Source organism: Equus asinus, chromosome 26 (genome assembly GCF_041296235.1).
Source record: "Equus asinus isolate D_3611 breed Donkey chromosome 26, EquAss-T2T_v2, whole genome shotgun sequence".
NCBI classification, from domain to species: domain Eukaryota; kingdom Metazoa; phylum Chordata; class Mammalia; order Perissodactyla; family Equidae; genus Equus; species Equus asinus.
This window is the reverse complement of record NC_091815.1, coordinates 16,698,845-16,718,719: the sequence shown is the minus strand read 5'-3', so window position 1 is coordinate 16,718,719 and position 19,875 is coordinate 16,698,845.

The window sequence follows — 19,875 nt, the reverse complement described above, 5'->3', positions numbered from 1 at the left end:
AGGAAGGTGGCAAACCCCCATTGGTAATTAGACACCAGTAAGTCAAGGCCTTTCAAAAACAGGTTAAGGAGTTTGGGCCTTATCGGTGAGGGATAGTAGTGGCCTGAGGTAGAACAGTGGTGGTGGAGCTGGAGAGATGCCCAGGGATCTGACAGGTCCTTAGGAAAGAGGATCAGTGTGAGGGAGAGGAAAGGCTTCAGAATGACCCTTGGGCCACTGGTTGGACTACAGGGTGCTTGTGATACACTCCATGGGTATAGGGACTCCTGGAGAGCAACAGTTTGGGGGACAATGGGGAGGGGCAGAGCCGAATGTCTGTGGGGCATCTGAGGGTCCTTGCCCAGTGGGGCTCAGGAGAGACAACTGAGCTAGAGAGGGCAAGCAGGGGTCAGCTGCCAGGGAACGGGGAGGTCAAGGTCCTAAAGGACATCATATTTACATATTCGGCAGAGGAAGAGGCACTAAGGGGGACTTGCCCTGGGGGTGGGCTGTGAAAGCAGATGGATTGGTATTGGAAGAGGGCAAACAGGTCTCCAGGGCCAAGGGTGTGTAGAGGTGAGTTGACATCAGTGACAGTTGGGTTTAGTGACAGGAAATGCATGGTACAAGCAGCTTCAGAAAAGAGAAGCAGGGAGAGTCGGACCACTGTGGATTTAGAGGGGAGAAACAGCACGTGTGCACATAGCTCTCCCACCCAAGAAATCTGGCAGCAAGGGTGAACTTGTAGAGAGCAACAGCTGGAGGTGGCTGTGAGGTTGAGAAAGAATTCCTTCTTAAATACGAGAGACTGGAGCACATTGAAGTGCTGGCAGAAAGGAAGCGGGGTAACCTACGTTTATTTTATGCTTGTGACGTGCTGGCCGTTACTGCGCGTCTCTTTATATGTATCATCTCTTTTACTCTTGAAAACAAGGGCATTAGGTGGAAACTATTATTATCTCCATTTCACAGATGGGGACACAGGCACAGGGAGGCTGGAGGCCACCCCAAGTTTACAGGCGGTCTGGCTCTGAGACAGAGCATCTAAACATCATGCTGAAGACGACCCACAAGGAAGAGAGCAGTCTAAGATGGAGCAGAGGGTGGAGATTCTGAGGGCCCCGGAGGAGGCAAAGGGCGGGGACCCCACACCCAGCTGGAGGGATTAGCTTGGACGGAGGAGCCCCTCTCCTCCTTGACACGCAAGGGAAGACAAAAGGATGGGTTTTGGCAAAGTAGAGTGGCAGGTGAGGTGACAGGGCTTCAGGTGTGGTCCAGCCTGGTGGCTTTGGTTTTGTCCTTAAAGTAAGAGGCTAGATCATCTGCTGAGAAGGAAGGGCAAGACGAGGAGGTGGTTCATGGATTTGGAGAGGATGGAATCCAGGAATGATTGTCAACCAGCAAAATCTAGGAAGACTGTGGGCAATTTGGAGGCTGTGGTCTGGCTGGCTGAATCCCCTTTGGGGGTGACATTTCAGATGTCCCTTCTCCTTGCCTGTCGCTTCCATCCACAGAGTGCCTCATCTTTGGTCCTTCAGCAGGTTTGCCGGGGGCACCAGGGAAGAGGTTTGGTTCAGAAGAGCCATCCTGGGAGGCAGCTCAGAGACCAGGGTTTTGCAGATTTGTGGCTGGAGGAGTGTGGGAAGGAGAAAAGAGTTCACCCGGGAAGGGACCGGGTGGGAATTGTGCCCGATAAACTGTTCTTCCCTAGGGTGAGGTCACACCTGTTGGATGGCAGAAGATGAATTTCCCTTTGGTTTGTTTTAAATTTTCTATTTTATGAGATTCTTGATCAGTGGATGAGCCTAAGGTCCCTGTCACAGACACGTCCATGGCCTCTTCTCCACTCCCTTCAGGGTGCCTCTTCCATCCCAGAACCCGCATCAGTTCACACCACCAGCGGGGCTGGTGGCACAGCAGCACCCATCACCAGTGTCTTCTCAGGACCCTGTCCTGGTCCTTCCTGCTGGACCGACACATAACTCGGGCTGCCCTGATTTCTTCCACACGTCCTTCGGCTCGTCTTGCTGTTTTTGAAAACTAGAGAAGGAGACCAGGATTGTTGGGGAATCTGTGTGGAGTTGGGCAAACCCAGCCATATTTTGGATTTTTTGCCTGCTTAAAAAATATTTTTCATTGTTTTGAGTTTGATGAGAATGTGTTTTCCCATTAATTTTTAAAACAGAATGGATCCATATGTTTTCTGATTCCTGTCTGCTTCACTCATCTTCCTGCTCTGACAGAGCATTTGATGTCCAAGGCACCTGTCTAGATGCCCGTCCCCCGGGCTGGCGGCAGAAGGTGAGGAGCTGAGGAAACGCTCGTGGCCATGAAATCTCGGGGTCCATTTGGACTTGTAACCGGTCATCTTTGGTTTTCTCAGAAAACAACTCTTCCCAGGGCAGAGGGTTTCTGGGCCCTTTTTTGGTTTGGGGAGACTGTTACATGTCCTTGCACCCTGAGCATCCCTAAAGTCAGAAGTCAGACTGTGGGGTTCGAAGGTAGCCGCTGCGTTCTGAGCGAGCCGGAGGGGAGGGAACAAGACGTCTGTTTCCTGGCAAGGCTCAGGTCCACCCAGTGGCCGCGGCAGAGGGGATCTCCCCCGTGTCTTTGAGCAGTTGTAGGAGAGACTGGACATCAGCCTGCATTTCCCCCCAGACCTCGGTAATACTGGAGTGAGTCTGCCATTCTGCATCCTGAAAGGGGACCCAGGACACCCCTGAACACCGGACAGCAGAGCCTCCACCCCCTGGAATGCCCCCAGCCCCAGGGATGCCCTGGCCAGTCAGCTCATGAAGACGAGGTGCCACCTCCACAGTCAGGCCAGCCAGACCCCTGCCAAACGACCCCACAGACTGCAGGAGCCTCCGCCATTTCTTCCCTAATTACACTCCCGTCGCAGCTTTGTAGCCGGTAAAGGAACGTGCTTCAAAATTTACAAACCACGGAGTGGACTTCAGAAGTTGTTCTGAGTCTCCTGGAGCAGCTGTTTTCATTTTGTTTTGTTTGTAGTCTTAATCTTCTAGAATTCGATTTCTTTATTTGTGGAGTTTGAATAATAATCCTTAGCTCAGTGTTGTTGATGTCATTTTGATCAACACTCGTCTTGAGCTGTGAGATGCTGCGGGCAGCTTTGTAATAATCATCTCATGCCTCCTCACCGGCTCTAGAGAAGCCACGACTGGAGAAGTGGCCTCGTGCCCAGCCCACCGCCCACAGACGCTTGCACTGCAAAGAGAATCTGAGCTTTCCAGGATCCCGAATGACAGCAAGGTTCCAGCAGGAGGAGTCAGTTCCAGGATTTCCCTCAGCACCCTCTCTTCCCCTCTCCATGGGCGTCAGTCTCTCCATTTGGTTGTTTGAATTTGGTAGCTGTCCAAACAGAGACGTTTAATTCTCAAGACTGTCTGCAACTTCCCCACTAGTGTGATGTCTAAGTGCCTTGTTGATATTCACTGTATAGCCTCGAGGATGGAAGAATTTGGTTCAAAAGGGCAAAGGACCTGATGCTTTTGCGAACCGACACAGGTTTCCAACTGTCAGCAGCCACAAAACCAGACCAGAGATTCAAGGTGTAGAAAAGTCCTTGAGAAGAAGCGAACCAGCCTCACATATGGTTGGTCTCTCTTTCTCTCTCTCTCTGTCTTTGCCAGGAAGAAGTGTAGGACCAATTTATGCACAAATTGGTCACATTTTCACACATAGCTCCAATTATCTAAAAGGGGTTTAACATTATATTTATATTGATAAGCTTAACAATGTTGAACTGCGACTCTCAGCTGATCTGTTACAATTCACATCCAAAGAGACCAGAAGGAATAATTGGAAACCCTCCAGCATCTTAAGAAATAGAGTCAGCCTTGAAAAAGATGAAAACTGCTGTACAAGGTCTCGGTTTTGCTGAAATTACCACATAAATTCCAAATGAAGGATGGCCAAGAATATTCCAACAATTACAAATTCTCTCCTAAAGACGTAGAGAAGCTTCCAGGTTAAAGCGGCGGTGAGGACGTGGCCATCACCAACGTCTCCAAAGGAGGAAAATTAATATATTGCAACAATGATAGACTTAGCACCCAGGGAGACAACTGATAGAAAAATTTTTGAGTTTGCTGCAATTTCTTAGCAGAATAATAGAGTTTTGGGTTGGGAATTTAACAGCAAACAGTTGTGATAACTTGTGCTTCCGATCACCTGTCACTGAGAGAATCTTACCCCTGACAATAGGGTTAATTGCATTCCTCTATTTTGCCTCTCACGAATCATCCTTGGTGATCTGTGGTGGCTCTTGTCCTCTCACCATCAGCCGCAGACCTCAGCTGGATGCTGGCTGGGAGAGCAGGTTGGGGACAGAGCTGAACACCGGGATCTATGCCTCTGACTCTGGCTGCGTCTCCTTGTGAGAAGCAGCTAAAGAGGGTCGGCAAGTTCCTGATCATGCGCACTGGTAATGCAGATTAACATGATTCAATATATAGGATCAATTTGGTCAACTGTGTATAATTTGCTAGGGTGCTTCCCACTCCAGATTACATTGTTTGCTCCCACAGAGGGGACCTAGGGACAGGACATGTGTGAGCATGCCTTCTGCAGCATTGCAACCTCCAGCAAAGGTCGGCTGAGTGTCTATCATGGACATAAGCTTCCAGCGACCGCCTTCATTAGCACATGGACCAGACCCGGATGGCTGAGTCGCCACTCTTCAGGTCATCAGTGGCTCTCGGGGAATAAAAGAGGTAAATGTGTGGGTGGGCCTTCCCAAAAAAGCTGGGTCCACAGACTCATAAAAGGGAAGACTGTCAACACGGCTCACCCAGTCCTTTTGAAAAAACGAATACTCATTCGTTTTGTACATTTATTATACAGACATTTAATAAAAAGGGAAGGCTTGGGTTTTGCCCATGTTTAGTTTTCCGACTTGAATTTCCCAGACGATTGGAATGGGAAGGCCCCGTCTGAGTGGGTACAATCAACTCCACCTTGGGCAATAGGCCATCCACTTTCCTTCACACCCCCATCCGCCACAATCAAGGAGGTAATCACTCAACTGTCGAGTGAGAGAAGATGGCACCTCAGGTGGTGACACGGCTGTCTGAGTAGGGCTCCAGGGATCCTTGACCTTGGAGATGAGGGTGGTGGGTGAGGGAGCAACAGGAAATCCCTTCCTCCCCATGCCAGTTCCCAGGAAGAGAGAGGCTGAGGTCCTCAGGGAGGCCAAAGGGCATGGTGGCCCTCTGAGTGTGCCTGCTCTCCGGGGCCTCCCGTTGGTCGGTGGTCAACAGCACCAGGCAGGCATGCTAGACGTGGATGGGGCCTTGGCAACCACGCAGCCTTCCTCTGCAGAACTACTGACGATGTTGCTCTCTCACGTGAGCCTTCAATTACCCATCACAACTCTCATTACATAATTGTGTGATTTTCAGGGGCCAGCTGGTGGAGTAGCAGTTAAGTTCGTGTGCTCCACTTCAGTGGCCTGGGGTTCATGGGTTTGGATCCTGGGCAAAGACCTACACACCGCTCGCCAAGCCATGCTGTGGCAGTGTCCCACATACAAAATGGAGGAAGATTGGCACAGCTGTTAGCTCAGTGACAATTTTCCTCACCAAAAAATAAATAAATAAATGTCTGTCTTCTACAAACTGCACTCTCCATAAAGGCAGGGGCTGTGCCTGTCTTCTTCTTTGCTGGACCTTGAACCCAGCACAATTCCGGGGCATAAAAGGCAAGGATAGAAAATTTAGTACACCCGGCCAACCCCTTCATTTACGAACAAGCTTGTATTTCCAGGAAAGTAAATGACATATCCAGAGGGCAGAGAAAGTCACGGGCAGCTGGGCAGCCACTCGTTCATCCACAGATGCAGGACATGAGCGTGAGTGAGGAGACCAGGGCCCTGTGCACGGGGCTGTCACGACGTGGAACAGACAAACGAGCAGAACGTGAAGGAATGAGTGAACGAATGAATGATCTGGGCACTTTCTGAGAGTAGTTAAGTTCTCTAAACCAAGGTAAAGTGTGGAGTAACTGGGGGTTGGGAGCCGTATCACAAAAGGCCTCTCTGAGAAGGTGAGATGCGTGCTGAGAACTGAATAACAAGAAAGGAGCCTGCACAAGGCAGACTGATGATTTGTGAATACCGAGGCTTTTACAGTTTGGGGGACCCTTTTCAAGAAAAATATTCATAAAAAAGGCAATTTGTACTGGAAAAGTGACTATGATTGGGAATGATAAAAGAAGTCACAATAAATGACTGGGGCTTGGTGGTTTGGGCTCTTCTGAGAGCTTTTGAGTGGTCACTGGAAGTGCTCCCTGACTGCCAGCCAGCCTCCCCTGCCCACCTGGGCCTCTGCCTTCCCACCACACACAGGGCCCTGTAGGTGGAGGGCCCTGCAGCTTAGATGGGTGGCACAAACTTCCCAGTAAATTCTCCTCTGGACAACCATGTGACAGTCTGCAGGAGGATCATTCTGGGCGGTGGGACCCGCCTGTTCAGAGGGCCCGCCACGTGGCCAGAACACCTGAGCAAGGTGACAGGCAGGAAGTGAGATGGGGAAGTGATCAGGGCCCAGACAGCAATCGCCAGGGGGCAGGTGGGGCTCACGGTGCCTCAACCACAAGGCACCATGACATCAAAGGTGCTGATGCCAGCAGCCCCGCCTGGGAGCACAGGTACATCCAGGAGCCCGTGTCCCCACCTGGCTCAGGACTCAGGCAGGACGAGAGCCGGAAGTGAGGGAGGCAGTCCAGCGTGCGGTTCCTCTCAGGAGACGCGAGGCCGCTCACACACAGGCCCTTAATTCTATCACTCCTCCTACTTTCCTTTCGATGTATGTTTTGTGTGGCGTTACCCGTCACCCGGGCACTGTCAATGAGATGTGTCATTCCTCTGTGTGTGCGTTCTGATAAAATGGCCTTAATGCATACGCAAATCTGTCTTCTCAAGAAGGAAGTGTGTGGAAACACTCACACTTGGCTGCAAGTCTTATACTGTGAAAATACTGAAGAAGCATATGCGTTAATTTTACCTTAAATTGCAGACAGGAGCCACCCACCCTGTCCTCGTCACACAGAACAGATAGTGCAGGTTTGAGGCACCATATTTCCCATGAGATCAGCTTCCAGCTAAGAGAGAGAAAGTGAGCTGGTCCAGGGAGTCAGACAGGGCCCTCAACTTTCTCTTCCTTCCTTCCTTCCTTCCTCCTTCCTTCCTTCCTTTTTCTTTCTTTCTTTTTCCTTCTCTCTCTCTTCCTTCTTTCCCTCCTTCCTTTTCTTTCTTCTCCTCCCCCTCCTTCTTTGTCATCCTCTTCTAGGTAACTTTTCTTAGTTAAGAGTCACATAGTAAAGAACCACACTCCTTGTCTCTGCTTCATATTTTCTTCCAGACAAAAAGATCACTAGAGCAGCGCCAGAGCAGTCCTCAAGGCGACTCCACCGTCACATAGCAGGTCATCTGAACGAACACAGTTGAGGGCGGATCAGTAACTTCAAAGGCCGGGTCTGGAAACTACAAGTGCCCATCTGCCTTTTGGTGTCTCTGCCTTTTTAAGGTCCCACTCGGATCACTTCTTGGGAGACCAAGTAGTGACTAATGCGGAGGTGCAGCATGTGGACACGGAGAGACTGCAGTGCGACTGGGAATGTGCTTCTGGGAGAGGGCTGGAACCTGGACCTTCAAGGGTCTTCAGACGGAAGAGAGAAGAGGCCTCTCCCATCTCAGGATACTAATACTGACATCTTTACCAGGAGTCACCCTTTCTTAAGAGACATCCTACAAGAAAAAAGTTACCAAAGGGCCGTAGCATTTTTTATATTTTAACTAATTAATCCTCATTACAACCCTGTGAAATAGAGACTCCATATTATCGATGGGGAAACTAATGCTCAGAGAAGTTAAGTGACTTGTCCAAGGTCACTCAGCTTCTCAGTGATGGGCAGAGATTTGAACCGAGGCTCTAGCTCTGGAGTCCTGGCCTGTAACTACTCAGTGCGCTCAAAGGCTGAAGCAGAGGGAGATGTGGCATTTTCTAGCAGCAGCTAAAGGTTCCATCCAGCCGGAGCATGAAGAGAAAGGGTGAGCGAGTAGAAGGAAGCCTGGAGAGACAGTCGGGGCTGGAGAAAGGAGCCGTGCCAAGCAGCTCGAACTGGAGCCTGGGGCAACGAGGAAGCGAGGGTTCCACTCAAGGCGGATGTGGCTGGTTCTAGGACGAGGATGCCTCTGGCTGTGAGCTGAGGAGCAGGGGGAGGTAAGCTGGAGGCCTGGGGGGTCTCATCTCAGGCAGAGGCCGCAGCTGGAGAGGAGGGGGACGCGGGCGCTGGGCAGCATGTGCACTGGGGCCATGTTTGTGCTGATACGCTGTTGTTATCAATACCTCACTTTCCGCGCGGTTTACTTTCCAAGCCCCCGAGAGGCGGTTTGCTTCCTTTGAGTCTCCTGGTAAGACTAGACGGCTCTGCCCTGATTCCAGCGTCACAGGCCACAGGTGCGAAGCAGCCGGCACCAGAACTCAGGCCCCTGCCCCAAGACTCAGGCTGAACGGAAACCTGGCAGGGTCCTCCAGAGGGTGCCACAGGAGCCCGAGGGACTGACCTCTGCCGTGGAGGGTCTGACCTGACCGTGGGTCCCACCACCCCTGGACAGCAGTGCCTCAGCCCAACAGGCTCACCCCCTGCGAGATGCTGTTTGGGAACCTTAACAAGACCGAGCCTTCCAAACCTCTAGATCACACATCAGAACAAGTTGATGCTTTAAATGCATTGACACATTTAATCCTCAAAATAACCCTACAACGTAAGTCTATTTTCTTCCTCATTTTACAGAGAAGGAGAAGTGGCTCAGAGAGGTTAGGAAACTTACCTGAGCTCTCACAGCTAGTGAGTGGCTCAGGCAGAACTCTGTTGTGCCGCACCCCCCAAAATAAAGGAGTCTAGGCAGCGGCGGCCTCCATGAAAGAGCTGCTGGGGAGGACCCCAGCAGGCCAGGCTTTTAAGGAACTCTTTACAGAGCAATTATTTCTTCCAAATATTGGAAGACAGAGGGATCAGTGCGTGCTAGGACATCACACTGATTTGCTCGTGATAGATACCCTAGGTATCAAGTGCAGTTTATCCTGAGCGTAATTAGCGGATGCTTTTCAAATGTGATGATAATTGCAGCCCATTGTTTCTACAGCAATTTTCGGAAATCAGGAGCTCTACTGCTGCTCATCTCCTGGACGGGAAGGAGAAAGAGCTTGTGCAAGAATCAGCTGATGTCCGCGGCCGAACCATGCACAGCCACTCGCCACTGGTGCTGACAGCCCCTCACATCTGCAAAAATGACCACCTGCACTGAATCTCAGAACAAAATAAAAGATGTTTTTGTCTTCTTGTTGGGGCACACACCCAACGGGAAGAAGACTTGCAAATCTGCTGTCCTTTTGGCGACACGATGTTTGTCATTTTAAAATCTCTGTGGTTCACCACCTCTGCTCTCTCTGCTAGAACTGGGCAGGGCTTTCCTCTGAGGTGTGGACGTGGCGATGTCCACAGGACAGTTTGACCCCACTGGCCAAGCATCCTCTGGGCTTCAGAGGCACAGGCAGCCCCAGCCCCTCCTCTGGTGGGTGACACGTCCTGCTGGAGACCTTGGGTTCACAAGGAACAAAGTCCTCTTCCGGGGGATCGCAGCTTCCCGGTGTCCAGTGTCGCTCGTCTGTTCCTACACTACAGACATCAGCCGAGGTGAAATCCTTGGCCTGCTCAGGAGCCCAGTGATGCAGTCTTGGGAGGAACGTTTCCCTTCTCAGTCTCAAACCAGTGGGTGGACGGAGAGAGGTTTTGCCCCGTGGTGATTTTTGTTTATTTAAAACATCACGCTATTTACCTCCCATCATCCCCTTGAGTAATTACATTTCTTAAGGCAGAGCTGTTTTCTGACATCTATCAAAACAAAGACGGAAGAGGAGAGGCTGCTAACAGAAATCCTTCTGTCAAAGCCAGCCTCTAAGAGGACCAGGAGACTTCCGTGTATGACTCTGCTGTGGGAGACGGGAGGGTCTCGGCTGTCAGGGACATTCCGTCAACAGCCAAGCCCAGCTCAGCAACCTGTAAGGCAAGGTGAGATTTATGTTAGAATGAAAAGTTTGGGGCTTACGAAGTCCAGTCTAGATGAGGCCATTTGGAAATGTCTCACCCTTCAGGAACGTCACAGAGTTCTAGCTGTTCCAGTCTGAAATATCCCTACGGGCAGAGACACCTGGGACACCAGCCGAGGCTGGCCCCCGGGCCTCCGCCAGGACTCGTCCGCTGTGCTCTGAAGCAGCTTTTGAGGTCAGGCTGGCTGCTCCTTCCCTTCCTTATCCTGGAAAGGGAGCCTCCACAAATTCACACGTATGCACAGACTGGTTCCCCACTCCCACCCCGGCAACACTGGGCACATTTCAAAAGACACTAAATTTGATAACTAACACTTATTACTCATTGCCCGCTCCACAATATTCTTGGCAAGGGTTAGAAACTGACATTTGCAGCAGAAAATAATGCATTGTCAAATAGGAAAACTGCAGGCTATAATTTTTAACACTTGTGTCTGTTATTTTAAACATGAAACATTGCATCAGTTTGACATTAATTTATATAATGGGGACCGAAAAGGGTAATGCAATCTTAGTGACCACCTCCATTTAATTAACTGACACTGAGAACCACTAACCAAAAATACGGAATCACCACACACAAAAACAAAGGCTGTTTGTACACCTTCCATCATGCATTATTGAAACGCACCATGTCATTAGGGAGAATAATCAGGATGCTGGTGCAAAACCAGCCACTGATAAATGCAGACACAAAACTTTTATGAAAGTTTGTAAATACAGTATTGTATGGAAATTCTGATGCATATTGGCTTTCCTGAGCACTGTAAAGTGTTTTATTATGAAAAAAGTGGATAAGATACTTATCTTTTAAATTGGAGTTTAATATTTTATTAGTGCCAGGCACATAATTCTCATCAAATGGCAGGAAACTCTTTTTTGTATGGATATAAATGTCTAGAGTTTAATATTTCAAAGATAAGTACCTACCACTGCATCTATCACACAGCAGTTTAATGGAATTTACTTTTTCTTAAATATTTATACTGTATATGTGTTTGCTAGTCAAGTGATTATAGAACTCTAAGGTGGAGGGCACGGCTGGTCATGTTCTTAAGAAGACACGCCACCCAAGCATTTTCCTTTTTCAGTCCACGTGCCGTTAACCTGGATGGGGAGAGGAATCGTTCAGTAATTCAGAACCAGGGGCTTCAGAAGGGGCAAGAAGAAAGGTCTGCTTCTGGAAAACAAACAGCAGAAACTTTCTCTGATTTAACCTGAGTTTACAGATAACTTCGCAGAAGAAATTGAGTTTAACAAATTAGAACAAAATGAGAGGGCGAGAAAGGCATTTGGCTTTAAAAGGGAAATGGCTTTGTCTTGGAAATCTCCGCCCGCCGCCGGCCCCACAGACTGGGGCGGGCTCTTTCCCACGAGGAGCCTGAGCAGCCTTCCGCCCCTCAGCCCTGCAAACTCTTCCATGGGCCTGAGAAAGGCTTTCTGATCCATGCTGATACAATTACCTAGCCTTTATTGGCAATTTAGACCTGCTTTTAGGGACATTTCAGAGCAAATGATGTTTTCTTGATATTTTAAAAAAAGTGGAGCTATTCCCTATACCTTTGGGATAAGGTGAAACCGCGTTAGAGGCTCGTTAGCGGGCTGATTGGTATGATGCTGGGGTTTTGTTGTTGATGTTCTTGGGAACCCAGCTGCCAAAACTGAAGGTATGGGCCAGGTGGTTCTCCTCTCTCAGTCAAAAGGTATTTTTATTTTGTATATTTGGGTGAAATACCAACCAGGATTTACTACCGCTGTACTTAGAAAGGTCTTAAAATCCTCCCATTAGTCGAAGGCTAATAAAATGGGCTCCATAAATTTTTGAATATGCACGTATGCCAAGGAGAGCAGGAGGCGTCTTCGTCCTCTGCGGTGGACGTCCAGTTCAGGGGACGCCGGCCTTCCCGACGGTGTTTAGGCCAGTATTAACCAGGAGCGGTTATATTGACAGTAAATAAAACTGGCTGTCCTTAAGGGCTTCCTGACGGATTGAAACGGAGTGACACTGAAAGCCGCACAATGGAATTAGTGAGAGTGCAAGAGCCCGCAGCTTCCTGTGCAGCCCCAGCGAGCCCGCGGGGCCAGAGGCACCCAGGCAGGATTTAACCGGCAAGATTGAATTCAGACTCTGCTTTGGCAAACCACATCCGAAAAGGTGACCCTCTCCCGCCCAGTTGTCTGCAGCGAGCAAAGGGGAGGGGTGCAGACCGTGTGTGGCCGTCTGCCTGGGAAGTCCGGGTTCAGGCCGGGTCTCTTCCTGAGACCTGAGGTCACGCCTGCAGGGGACAACTGGGCCTTGGCATGGTCCAGCTCGTGGTTTCTCCTCTGCCTTGCTCGCTCTGGCTGGGGTGGAGAACAGGGAGGGGCCCCTGCTAGGGAGACTGCCTCGTGATAAATAAAAGCTGATAACTTAAAACTCTCTTAAACAGGGCTGTGTGAGCAAGAGAGAACTTGGCTGCGGTAAATAAAACCTGTTAATTAAAAACTTATTCTTTCGAGAAAACAATGCTCCCCAGATTCCTGTTGGCACAGGCCTGGCCAGATGTGTGCTTTCCACCTTGTGATGGAGTTCACTTCAGCCAAGGGCAGGCCATGACAACTTAGCGCCCCCAGGGCCTCTCCTCACACTCCAAATTAAATCCGGACTCCTCCCCCACCGTGGTCAGGTTCTGGCCCCACCTACCTCTCAGACCAGCCTCAGAGCCTCTTCCCCAGGCCTCTGTGGCCAGACTGCTGGCCACACCCAGGCCACCTCCGGGCATCTGCCCTTGCTGTTTCCTCTGCCTGAACCGCCCTCCCACATGTCCCATCACTTTGTTGCCACTTTTTAAGTGTCACTTCCTCAGAGAGGCTCTTTCTGACTATAACATCTAATGCTGACACCTATACCCCCACAACCTGTCCCCATCACCTGTTTTATTTCTTTTATGGCCCTCCTCACTCTCTAAAATTATCTTTATTTGCATATTTCTGGATAGGTCTGTCACCCTCACTGAGCTCTATGATTCAAGGGAGCAGGGACCTTGTCTTGTCTGCTGTACCCCCAGCTCTTGGCCTCACAAAGGTACACAGCCAGTTCTCAATTCATCCTTGTTGAGAGACTGCACAGACTCCACAGGGAGGCAGATCCAGTGCCCGGTGAGACTTTCTCCCTGGAGAGGGGCAGCTTGTGCTCTGATGGGGAACCCGCAGGCCTGCTAAATGGGGTCCATGTACTCAAAGCCACGTGAAGTGTGCAAACAGGCCAGCAGGGGGCACTGAGGGGGCGGGCGTGAGAGGGAACTAGCCAGACTGAGGCACAGGCTGGAGCTGGCCATGTACCCAAATGGAGCAAATCACTAGCCAGCCTCCTGTCTCTCCACCATGTGACCATCTCGGGGCCGCAGTGTTCCAGGTTCTAGGCCAGAACTCCAGTGAAGTCTACCACGTAATCAGTAGGTTTCAGAAATGGGCCTGGACCATCTGGGGAAGTCTTGGCCCACAGGCCAGGGCAGGTCCAGAGTCATGGTGTGACCAAGAATCAAGAAGGCAAAGCTCATTCAGATCAGCTGTGTCATACCAGAGTGGCCCACGGAGCCCCTAACCCAGACCTCAGGCCTGAGAACGACTCTCTAGGCGCTGGACCCGCAGACCAGCGGGGTAGTAAGGGATGCAGAAGCAGACCACCGTGTGGGATACGCAGGAGCAGGGCTAAGGTCCGAAGGGCTCACTCAGGCTTCAAGAGCATCCTGTTGTGAGGGGCCCAGATCCTCACAGGTCCTGCAGGGCGCTCAGGCAGGGCCCTCAGGCATGGCGGGCACTGCAAGGAGTCCCGGCAGCTGAGGGTGCAGCGGGGCATGTGCAAGGCCTAGATGCCCAGGGTGAGGTGGGGCAAGCACAGGGCCTGCACTGCCTGGGGCTGGACCTTGGCAACTCTGTCCCCCTGCCCTCTGTCATGCATATTCATGAGGCTGTGTTGGGTGGTGACACCCATCCAGGGAGAACCCTTGTCTAGAGAGAGCAAGTCAAGCCACGACGGTCTTGCGAGAGTGCAGAGCAGCCCTCTGGGGCCAGTGCAGGACAGGAGCGTCTTTAGGTGTCCCTGCGAGGGCCCAGAGACGCACCCTCACAGCAAATGCACTGAGTGCTGGTTCGCAGAACACGCTAATCTTTCTTCGGGCCCCTTCTCTGCACAGATGCCCACCCACAAGTGCCACTGCTGCCAGCCCCTTCCACAGGTCACAGCCACGCTGGGGTGCAGCTGCCTAGGGCTGGGCTGGGAGAGCTGCCCAAAGGCGGGGGCACCGGGGGTGATTTTCCTGTTGTCCCCTCCGCGTCTCTGCATCATCCATGTCCCCTTACTCTGCAGTCAGATGAGAGGGCGCTTCAGAGTCCCGAAGCCTTGGTGGAATGGGGTCCCGGACTCTTCCCTGTGCCCCTTAGTCCACTCACACCTGGCGTGCGCCAGGGAGCACAGTCTGTTAATGTCTCACAGAAAGGTTCCTGCCCGCGTACGAAGATGGGGCGCCAACCTCGCACCCCGAAAGGGAACTCGGTGCAGAGATCCCTCCGCGGGCTTCACAGTCCCAGGCGCACGAAGAGGAGATGCTGTAAACAAGGTTTGTTTCCCAAGTAGCTGTGATGATGAAGAGAGAGGATTGTGTCCAGCACAGAGCAGAATCGAGGCTCATTAGGAAAGAGCAGGAAAGGGGGAGACAAGCCCCTCACCAGGGGAAATACGGTTGCTTTTCAAGAGGTCTTCATACATCCTGTTCCATGAAAGCACATCCTTCTTCCTCCTCTTTTTTCGTTTCTAGGCCACATTTGGAAAAAAAAAAAAAAAATGATCATTTGTGTATGTGTGGGATGGAGGGTGTGAAGGATACAGATTCCTTTGTGTCTAAATTCGCATAGTCCTTGCACAGCTTTCCCCACTTGAGAACTCTCTCTCATCAATGCAGCTCCCTGCATTTCCACAAAAACATAAATAAATAAAATAAAAAAGTATAAAGATAGTGCAATGAGACCTCTGGGTCAGGCAAAGCCTGCGAAGTTCGAGCTGGTTACTGAACGAATACCAGGGAGCGATTACTGCCAGGCCCTGCCGCATCCCCCTTAGCATGAGGGAGCCATTTGGGGAGAGAGGTTCAATTTCATAAAAATGATTTTCAAGAGCTGTTTTGTGCGTAGTAGAATGTTGGGCAGCTCTTTTTTTCCCTTTCACTAAAATGAATAAAAACTTTATGTTCAGTGCGGTACTTAGGTATTGGTTTTGTTAATTTCTTAGAACAAATTGGCTCCCCAGTAAATCCCAAACTTGGACAGCCACATTAAGCTAGCAGTGGGGAGGCAATCTGAGCATGATTATCCTGCAAGAGAATTCCCAGAATTTCATCCAAACTGTGATTTGTTCTGTTATAAAAGGCCAATAAAACCCAGTATAGAAATTCCTGCAGGAAACTCGAGTGTTTAAATATCTGCAATTACCCTCTCATGATTAAAGAAAGATATGAAGGACAGGACATTAACACACAACAGAAAGAGCGAGGTGTGGCGTCAGCAATAAATCACAGGGGCGGTGACACGGGTGGACCTTGAGGCTCGTTCACAAATCAGCTCCGAGCCGCTCTCCGCGGGCTGGGTGGGGGTGAGGCCTGGGGAGGCACGCTGCCCGCCCGCCCTCCAGCTGGTGCCATATCACCGATGGGGAGTCCTAGGAGAGGAGGCCCCAGATGCCCAGAGCCCCACGACAGCGGGCTGGGCACACTGAGTGGGCGCGTTGCTCCTGCAGCAGCAGTGGTTCGTGACTGCCTGGCACGTATACTGTCACACCTCAGGACCACGTCATCCGCTCACACCCACACCTCGCGTCCCACACTCAGGCGCTTGCTTCCAGAGTCTCCAAGAGCCAACTGCTGGGTAGGCCCTAGCGGCCCTTATGGGACCCCTCTGAGCAGACGTGGGCAATTTCTTTTTCCTAAAGCTCCGTCTTTTAAGTGGTGATCTTTTAAACCTGTTCCCTATGATGACATCCAAGGGTAACACCTTGAAGCTCCCCCCAGCTATCCCGCATCACAGGTGAAGAAACTGAGGCCCGGTCTGACACGGAGACCCAGCCCTGGAAGGAAAGCCCACTCTCCTGATTCCAAGCCTCCGTTGTACTCGGGAAGCCACCCATCATCTTAAGAGTCCCCAGCCAGGCGGCGGAGGACATTCTCCCTAGTGGGACACTCCTCCCTCCTGGCACACGCAGCGTCCTGCTGTCCTAAGACTCTCAGTCTGCCCCTTGGCAGGCAGGGGCTTCAGAGAGCAAGCCTGAGTGACCGTCTGCAGGGGTTCCTAAGAGCCGGGTTTGTGGAGGGGTGCCAGATCTGCCGAGGGCTGCGTCACCTCCATGGTTCCACAACCCCCAGCAGCCCCTCCTCCATGGTCCCAGGTTGTGGGAGCAGCCACAGCCCCAAACAGTCACCTCTGCTCATCACCCCTCCAGCCGTTAGGATAAGAGTGGCCTCCTTCAAATGGCAATATGTGAGTTCCCACTCCATGTCCAGTTCACTCCTCCAGCAGCCTGGTATCTCACCTCCCGTATTAAACTGGAGCACGGGTCGATACCAGGTGTGACTGTATCGAGTCAGGAGCTGTCAGGTCCCCTGTCCGTCTCCTCCCAGTATAGTGCCCAGCACACAGTGGGCACCTGTGGGATGTATTTTGAGCAGATGAATGAATGGCCCTCGAGGACATTCTGTTGAGTTTGCGCTTTACCCTGAAGACCGTATGTTGAATATCTTGGTTAATTCACTCCCCTTCCTTCTTACCGATCTTCAGAGATGGAAAATAACGCTGCTCTTGATGGCTGTTTTCCCTCTGGGAGCAACCGCTTGCTTAACCTGGGAGCCAATGCAGAGTACCAGTTACCTGGCTGCCCACAGAGGGGCTAGGATGACGTTGGCATCTGGCATCCAGTACCAGCCAGCTGGAGCCAGCACTTTTGGACTTTCTCTCTCTCTCCCAGTCTCTCTCTGCATTCTGCTAACTCTCTCCCTCCCTTCCTCTCTCTCCACTACCCAGCCTCTCAGAACTTGAAACAGTATTTTGAGGGGTCAAAGTGGAAGATAAGGGAGACCATGGAGACACATGGAGCACAGGTTTGTGGAAGCCCCCAGAAAGCCTGTGTAGGTCAGAGATGACAAATGGCAGAGCCCTGAAGGTGTGCAGTTGATTTATTGATTTCTAGCCGTCCCTCCCTCTTGCTCCGTGGGCCTCAAGGGAGAGACAGTCACAGGTTCTTAGAGCTGAAATTGTGCAGGAAGGACATGGGTTTCCTATTGGCCAGACTTCTGAAGCTGCTTGGCCAAAATATGGAGCCCATTACAGGGCAATGTGGTTCATGTTTTCATTGGAGACAAATAAGCTCATTGGGGCTGATGGCCTGGGTCTCTGTGTCGCTGGAACAGGCCAACAACAGCAGGCATCCCTTCTCCCTGGCCACCTGGTGCACAGAGTGAGGGTCAGGGAATGAAAAAAATAAGGAGAATAATGCTATTTAACAAGGATTGAGGACTTGCTGTATGTTGGGGACATTTTTTCAACTCATATTTACTAACTTATTGAATCCTCATGGCGCCTGTGCAAATGGAGTTTCTGCTTCTAGTCACAGATTTATCATTAACTCGCCGTGCGGCCTTCAACAGGTCGCTTAGCTTCTCTAAGCCTCAACTTTCTCACAGGGATAATGTCATATGCTGCCCTTTGGCCTAAGCAAAGAAATAACCTCTTTACAAGTGCATAACTTCTTGAGCCATTCATTCTTTCCAGAAAGATCTCCACTAAAGACATGGAAAAATTAGTCAAGGGAACAAAGAGGGAAGAGAATGAAAGTTTGAGATTCTAAATTGGTGGGGTGGAAAATTCTTTTCATAAAGGGCCAGGTAGTAAATACTTTAGGCTTTGTGGGTTTCTGTTGCAACTCCTCAACTCTGCAGACAGAAAGCAGCCAGAGACAATACAGGAAAGGCATGGAGGTGGCTGTGTCCCAATGATGCTTTATCGTAGAAAGCAGTCTAGCTGGCCTGGGGCTGGGTTGGCTTACAGGGCGTCGTTTGCTCTCCTTGCTCAAACCAACAGGCACAGCCCCATCCCGTTCAAGGCATCTCTACCATAAAATCGAGGCATTATTAGAAAGCGGTGCTGAGACCTTGAAATCAAATATTGTCATCTTCCGTCCTCCTGCTTTTTATTTTAGGGATGTATAAACAAAGTAAGGTGACACTAATCAAAGGGTTTGAACTCCGAATAATGGAAGATCTCTAATTCACATGAGTGGATGAGCCTGGGGTTTGAATCTTAAACATAGAGAGTTCATGAATGTAAGTCTCTGGCACGGTTTACTGAATTATAATTGACAAAAGAAACAGTAAAAATAGATTAATGCTAACACGAGTGATCAATTTCCCCCTGAAGTACCATGCAGGATTCATCTGCACCTTGACTTGATTTCGAAGGCTTCCTCTGACAGTCTCCAATCCTCTCTAGTAGGCGTTGGAATTCCTTGTGCTACATTGGGGTGACGGTACCATGTTTCAAAGTTACTCAGAACCTGATTGGCCGTGTTCCTGCAATACATTTTCCTAACCTCAAGATAAAGATCCATGCATCTCTTTACCCTTTAAACAAAAAAAGCTATTGTAATCGCATGTAGTCTGGGGCATGGTCTGAATACCAAGCCCGTGCGTGCACTGCTAAACTGTTTAAGTATGGAAGAAGTAGTGTCTAATAGCATCAGGAAATTGAAATTTAAAAATTTTTCTCACTCACTTATTTGATGAGAACTGGGTATGCTGACAGGTGAAGCAGAAAGCCATTTTTCAAGTTAAATGCCAAGTGGTTATATAGCATAATATTCAGTCAAGATTAACCAGCTCGCTGCTGCGCTGACACCCAGCGTATTTAATGCCAACTGTTCCTGCCAAGAAAACGGCAGACCTCTGGGAGCACCTGCAGAAGGGGAAAGAAACTGTTACTAATACTTCAATTATTCAGTGGGCGCCCCAACTCTCTGAGTGGGAAAAATGGACTGGCAGCCACACCGACTCCTGCAGATGCCACGTGGAGCTGAAATCGCTCTGCCTTCCAGGCCCCTCCAGATCTTCTAAGCCAAACCCCAGAAATTTCTGGATTTACATGGGCCTCAGGCAGACTCCCTTCTGCACGTGGACACCTGCCTGCAGGCAAAGGTGCCAGGGACATCAGGGAGGCTGTTTCTCCGAGCTAGTTTCCCAGTGACTGTAGGGCAAGATTTCCCAGCCTCTGGAGAGCAAACTGTGCTTGTGCCAAAGGGCAGGAGGAGACGGCTCCTGAGCAGCAGGCAGAAGGGAGTCGGCGTTGGCAGGACTTAGGGTCCGGTCAGTAGTTTGGGGGTAGTTCATCTGGGGGTAGGTCAAAGGGCAAGGACAGCCCGTTGTTGGAAATTCTAGCCACTGTCTTCCTGGGCTGATTCCTGCAGTGGGCATGCTCTAATGACCCAGCTAACGGCCCAGGAAGGGTATCCCTCAAATTCCACCCACAAATAGAAACGGCGGGGGGGAGGGACTCAAAGCTTCAAGTCCTCGGGGACCGAGTAAGCAGAGGGGCCTCCCCTTCCCTCCTCCAAAGGTGGGGACGTTCGTCTGTGCAGTGCAATGGCCCATGGTGGCTCTTGGGTGTCCCAGGACCAGCTGAGAACAAGCGGACAGCCAGTTTAGTTGCAGGTCCATTAGATGTTCATCAAATTCTTCCTTCCGGAAGG